This window comes from Ciona intestinalis, chromosome 8 (genome assembly GCF_000224145.3).
Source record: "Ciona intestinalis chromosome 8, KH, whole genome shotgun sequence".
NCBI classification, from domain to species: Eukaryota; Metazoa; Chordata; class Ascidiacea; order Phlebobranchia; family Cionidae; genus Ciona; species Ciona intestinalis.
Window position 1 is genome coordinate 2194665 of NC_020173.2, and position 7522 is coordinate 2202186.

A 7522-nucleotide genomic window follows, 5' to 3' on the forward strand; every position below is an offset into this window, starting at 1 on the left:
GTTACGGTCTGGTAACTTGGAATCCTTATTTACCCTAAACTAAACTATTTACGAAGTTCAGAACCCAAAACAAGCTTTTAAATAATACCTTTTCAATCTGTATCGATTCCACACATCGGGCTACTAAAGTTTTAATTACGCCTCCATTCAAACCATGTTTGGCTTGGTTTCCCTAAATAATTAATTCCAAGAGACCAGGCAATAATTAAGACGACACGCTCACGGCTTTGAGTTTTGTTTTATCTTTATGCATGTTGGTATTAAACGTTTCACGCTTACTACCAACCTTGCCGCAATGAATATCAACACTCCACTCATTACACCTGTCTCCCTTTCCTGCTGACTATTGAAACGACACACGCATTTCAATACTACCAGTCATAGCACATACAAGTACATTTCTAGTACAAATGTACAACATGTTTAGTTGGGGTAAAATAGAACAAGTTTTCATCCTATTTTCGTGTATAAATGGAAAGTAAACAAAAAACGTTCAAATATATACAACCGTAGCGTTCTATAAAGACCCCAAAATAGCGTAACTATGGGATATCCTGTACTAAATGTGTCCCATTTTATCCCACAGTACTATACAACCTGCTACACTAAACTATTACAGAGAACTTTTAATATTGCCGTTCAGACATAACAACTCTTGGAAACTCTACACCTGCCACATTTCAATGGCAGCCATCAATCATACGTAACTACATCCTATTACTCAAACATTCTTATATTACTCTTCGAAATAGGTACAGTGATTTGAGACCACTGACGTCGGCAAAGGCAAATTTGCAGCAAACGATAAAAGTGTTTACGATAAAATCTTGTGCATTTACTTCGCTGACTTTTTGTATCTAGTTCTGCAGTAAACAACATTAAGGGAAAGGCGGAAATGTGGAAACGTATGTATCCTTCAATGTCTAATTTGACGTCGCGAAATCGACTTTGTGATTAGCATGCGGTAGTCTGACCGCCACACTTTCTATTTAAGCTGCCACTCAGTAGGATTAAGGCTCACTAACGGGCCATAGGTTTCGCTACAAAGCCAGCACTCGTAACGAATCTGTAAAAACAAAACATAGCCACTTGACCAGTGTTTACCGAACGAATTCCTTTCTCACACTTTCTATTCGGCAACACTGTCCAGCCACTTCAAGCGCAATGCGCTGACTAGTGAACTGTCCCTACTCACGTCTAGTCTAGCTTTCGAGCTCACACCTTCTTTTGAAAACAATATTTATGAGTGTAACTATGAATGTATGCGCTTACCTTCTACGTAGGTACGTTTTTCTCTTTTGTAAATACCAGATAGAACCCGTATCGCATTACCGCGTATGATAAGCGCTGTATACCAAACAGTGCTATGTGTATAGGCTTTGATTACAATTCCAAACACGCGCCACACGAGCCGGCGTCTTTAAATACAACGCACAAAACCTCGTGACGCAAAACCAGCGACTTGAACCGACGTAAATACGCAGAATTTTCTTGGTAAAACTCTATACATGGAATTGAATAATTGGTTTATGAACCGCAGCTAATTAATAGGATTGTGTGTGGGCCACACGTATACATTCACTTTAAGTGGCTTCGCTTATGACCCCATACCGCTATTGACGTCAGAGACAATGCAAACCTATGCCTTTATACCGTTGGGAATAGCATGCGGTTTTCTTTTGTCGTTTTGAACTTGTTTGATTCCTAATCCAGCGGGAACCGGTTAAAACCGCAATAACAACACAAGGTTGTGTACAAATTCCCCCAATGCAGCAATAATGGAAACAACATGTATATGGGAAGCTTTCATTCCATATAGGTGACTCTTCAAGCGGTGCTACACAAACAGTTTATACGGGCAAGCCACTCTCAACTGTGAACAAAACACGGGGCTTCAAGTGTTGAACGCACAGAGCGCTGTGTTGTGAGAGTTGGCCTTTTTAGTTTTCACTTTTTCAACCGCAAAAAAGTATCCACTACGAGAGAAGCGTCGATTTACCTCCATTTTGGGGTGAATTCGGCTGCCTATATGTCCCTTCTTTACGTCAACTATTTCCTTAGCTAACATGGATATTTACATGTTGTATATAACACCGTGTAATCCTGTACTTGTCTGTTTTGGCGTTTCGTCAACAAAAGCGTGCACCCCACTTTACTGAAGTGCGTTTGAACTCAAAAGAGAATTGCGCTGTGACGTCAAACGTAGCCGGCGAACAAGTATGCTTATACAAGCTGGCTGGTGTTAATACTTCGCAGGGTATTCAGTAATGAATCCAGGTGGTCGACCACAGTGTCGCTGACCCTTATACAACTGTAGGAATGAGGATATCATTCAATGTAAACTTGTACCTGTGAGTTGACCAAACAAAACGTACGCAACACTTTAAAACTACTTAATAAAAATAAATCAGCTCTACATAACTGAAATATAACCGCCTTTTTTAGTCCGGTATTATAAACACTAAAAATATAATAAAAAAACTTGATTTCTAGTTTGTAAATATGAAACATCTGATAACTTTACCCCAGTCGATTTGCACAGCTGTCTGCGTTTCCAACTTGTTTTAAAGTATTCAGGTTAAATCTAAAGCGTTATAAAATTTCGCTAATTACGTAATTATATACTAAACAAATAACGTAACAGCATGCCGATCAGTTATGCAACTAAACAGTTTCACAAGTCCTTATAGCCTCACTTGACCCATACATAGACATACACTAATACAACAACATATGATACCATGCCGCATAATCATCTCTTTATACCTAGTATGTGTACATAGTCCGAATATACCTTAAAATAAATGATTTTGCACCGTAATTATCCTTATCAAAAAGCAAATAGGACTTTTGACGCCTTTTCTCCACAGTTAAAACACATGATAACCAATCTAAAGCACCAGGTTATGATTTTAATTTAAAAAACAACACAATTACCTATAAAGCAACAAATTTTTAACCCGTAACTGATCCGGGATTTTGTTTAATATTTAATACCGACTCGGAATCCGCCCGTTTTTGTTTTTGTCAGATATTAATAATTAATGGCAGAACCAAACGACTTTAAGATTGTATTCTTTCCAGTTTTCTTTAATGCGGTTAACATGCTGCCCGGCTATCATCTAAAATCTAAATTTTCAAAGCAGTTTGATGTCTTCACTATCCTAGTATATACCGTAAAAACGACGTTATGTTCCCTCTTTCTTGTTTTTTTTAAAACTACGGCCGCATAATTTATTGTAAACCCATTGTGGCGTAACAAATAAGAAATCTCGTGGCCTCCACGTTAATTGAAAGTGACTTGCTTTTCAAAAACAAGTTGGTGCGCTTTCGAATAGCAATAACAAGTGACGTAGAAAACCAGGGGACTCTCTGCGAATATACACCATTATAATGCAGTGCATTCTGCAGAGCATAAGCAGTTTATAAAGATTAACATTGCTGCATAATTTCGTTTTTGCTGACGAGAAAATGAAATTATTTCTCCCCGATCTATATATCGATAATTCCGTTGATTTTCCGGAAACTAGGAACTGTCCTAATTGGACGCCGAAACAGAAAACTTATATCTTGATTTAAAATAAGTTGCTGACTTTGGAATACTCCCAGCTTGCCTGGTGTTCATTTTTTTGCCATAAACCTGCTTTTTTATTGGAGCATGAAACTAACACTATATACACCATGTCGACTTTTACACGCTACCTTGTATTTACATGTGTACGATAGACCACGATGGAAAAATACAAGTCGCTTAAAGAGCCCACTTGCTTGTATCGCCTACAGTACCTGTCGTTAACCGTTGACTTTTACTTGACTTTTTCTCCTTGTCGTACATTCTACATGACATCATATTTTCAATGGTCATCCCCACGTGACCGTTACACAAACACCGGTCACTACGTCATAATAGCGGCTAGCGACAACTTTAGGCGCTATGACGTTAGACATAGGTACCGCAACAAAGACGTAGGATCGTAATAACCCAAAACGATTACCCGTCAAAATAAATATGAGCGTAAATATAGCCGGTTCTTATTTTCAAGCATAGCAGGTGTTTCAACAGACATTCTCTTGTCTTTCAAAACAGGTAGCTCTTAAATAGGTTTCACACTCGATTTAGCGTGCAAATAACACTATCTAGATTGGTATGCAATCCTATACATAATCACGTACGCTTTATATCCTTATATACGCATAGCATTATACATTTGCACCAACCGAGCCCCAACCTAAACTGTACGTTACTGTGTTCCACCCTGTACAATGCATTACAATCGGTGAACGTTTAACTTTTGGCGCTCATTACGAACTGTTTACAGTCAATATTACTTTTAGTTTTGACCATAAGGCAAAATTCTTGAAACGGTCATTTCGTTAAAATCAAATTCACCCCAAACAAACCTTATGTGCAAGCCAACTGAAAAACGATAATACTATTCACCTATGACACAAGTACATGTAGATTTCCCTTTCTGAACGACAAAAAAACAGAAAATTCCGAGCATAAATTTGAATGAATGTTGTTTTTGTCCTTTCGCATTGACTTTTCATGACCTGGGTTTCTCTTCCGGCTATCTGATCCCTCGCCTTGAAATCCTCAATCTGGGCTCTGCTGCGGCAGTCAAGCAAATCGTAACAGCACGCGGCGGATATATACAACCCACCCCTACCCAAGGCTACTTTCAAAAGCGTGCGCTTGTTAAAACAACGCGTTACCGAAATGGGTTTACAGCGAAGCGAAATACGTAAACAGGTAAAATTAATTTTCCCCGATACCCCATACCACTATAACAACTGCGCTCGTCGTCATTTCAAGGGCCTTTCAAGTTCTCAAGTGTGGGGATTCCCAAATCGTACGAGCGCAGGAACAAAAAGGCTCGTTAAAACAATAGAACGTGGGAACTCAAAAGAGTAAAGCGGACGTGACACTGCAGGTTGTTGTGTGGTCAAAAAGTACAGAATAAAATGCGTGGTTTTTCGGAACGTTTTTATTCTATTCACACGAAATGATTCACTTCTTCCGCCTTTAATAAAATCCCAAACAAAGTATCATAACCCACATTGTGACTAACGCAACAATGAATGGCCACTTTCAGCCTCTTTCCTATTTAGTCTCATTAACATAACTCGGCTGTTCGAGTGATTCAGAGTCTGAACACGGGGACGCCAAACCTGTCGTCTCTGACGTTTCACAACGTACAGGGGCGCGAAGATTACTACTGTTATCATGCCTCAAAATCGGTAGTTTCTGCTCCAATTAGCAGTATATATACAGCTAGAAATCGAACGTGACCAGAAAAGGTGTTTCGCAATGCATTTAAAGCTACCTGCTTTGAATGCTTACATCATAGACACGAAGTACGTGTTGGTAAAAGCAACATAGAGGCTTTTCAAGGGTTTTATCGCGCTAAAGCTAATTAATTATGTATGCGATATAACCACCGGCAGCTTAAAACGGGCACAAGCGGCCCTTTGTCGTATCAGCATGACAACCCCTATTACAGTTTTAGCGACTAAATAACCCCTAGCGTTTAATCGCCAAACCTAATTTTAAATTATATCCAAAAATATTTCGTTGTGTATACACTGTTTGATGTAAAAGCTTCCGATGACGTAATTATGACGTCAGTTAAGCCACAAATTTGACTTTGAGCGTGTACTTGGTTAATATAAGGGTACTTGAAAAGGAGAAGGCGTTAAAATTGAATTAATTATTAAAGTAGGGGCCTAGATGCGGTACGATGATGCTTTATGGGACTTGGATTTGGGAACGATTACTCTGCATATAAAAGTCATGCACCGCCGCTCTGAAAGTAGTTTGTAATTTAATTTATTTACGTACGCCCCACCGTATCAGATCAAAGGGAAAACTGTGGCAAGTTGCCTAGACACACTTGTGGTAATATGGTGAGGTGTTGCATTTAACGTTGCGCACTTATAAGAGGTTATGAACATACCTGGCAGGGTGTCAAGGTTCCAATTTAATTAAACAAATTTCTTTAGCACTTTATAGCAAACAATAGATTCAGTTATATAACCTATAAAAGCATTAAAACAAAGGAAAAATAATAGTCAACTGTTTTTGAATGATGCACATTTGTATTTACTCATGAAATTGTGCAAAGTTCTCACAATGCACTGAATTTGTGGTAATCGTGAACGAAATGCTTGTAATCTGCTTATAATAGAAATAAATTTGTTTATACAAATATACTGTAGCTGGTCAACTGGTACACTCCAGTGGGAGTAATAAACACCTTTTATTAACGACGGTACACCCTGGGGTATAGAAACCCCTGTTTAAAATGCACTGACCTAAGCTATATAAGCATTTCTTGAAAATATTTTAGTGGTACGTATAGATTTCCACCATTTCGTCTGCCATTCGCTATATTTAAAGACTTTATTGGAGGAGATAAAAATTCGGAAATACACTACGTTTTTTTTATACCAGATGAGCCGCTAAAAGACTATTTACATTATGCCTGGTAGCAGAAGTAACAAAATACTTTCTCACTTTGACTTAAAGCCAGTAAAAAACTAAAACATATGTTCGTCTCCATATATAAGTTACATTTTAACAGCACAAAGTCTCGTCGGCGAGTGTACAACACATGTTAAAAGCTCTTACAGGGACACACCTTGTGCCTAATGAGTTTAAAAACCTCGACACCGAACACATTAGTGCACACCTTACTAGTAATAAAAATACCGCTGTACCACTAACCAGATACATAAATTCTGCCGCTCCACAAAGACACGTTGTATTTCTACTTAAACTTTGAAGCATATTTAAGCAAAATATGTTATTCGAGCTAGTAAACTTCGCAGAAAAATTTTCACTTTTAAACGTCATAGATACCACATCTAATCTGATATTGTGGCGGTGAATAAGTTGCTCATTACACGCCCTCGCCTTATGACTGTCATTAAAAACGCCGATGATTAGTTAACAGCCTACGTGACTTATCTGCAAAACTGAAACAGCAATAATTTTAAATGTAGAAAACTATAACAGCTATAATCTTTTTAAAAGCTTGCTTTGATATCAGTACACACTGCAGTATAGGCAGGTAAAGTCCTTAGGAAATCTTTAGGCTTCTTGGTCTGTTGACTTTCTTCTATAAGGTGCACGTCTGGCATTTGCGTCACTCGCTAGAAATAGAAAGTTTTATCCTTACATTAACTTGCAGAAAATCCGCCTAACTTTTCTCCGGTCGAAGTTCTAAATTATTCATAATTACTACCTGACTAAAGTACAAGTTCGACAGCTCTTGCCACGAAGTTGGCAGCTGTTTGAGGCCCGAAAAGTTACCACCCCTTCGCGGGCTTTCAAGTCCAGCGCTCAGGTGCTACATAATTGCTTCTGACTCAATATAGGAAGACAAGCATTTTGCCACGGCTTAAAATCTCGTTAATGCCGACGCTAACCGGTCGGCTGCGCTCTGATTCAACATTTAACGCGAGATACCATCGGCTGTAACCTATAGGGGTGTCGGCAGCTGATTTTTTGCTTGGGAGA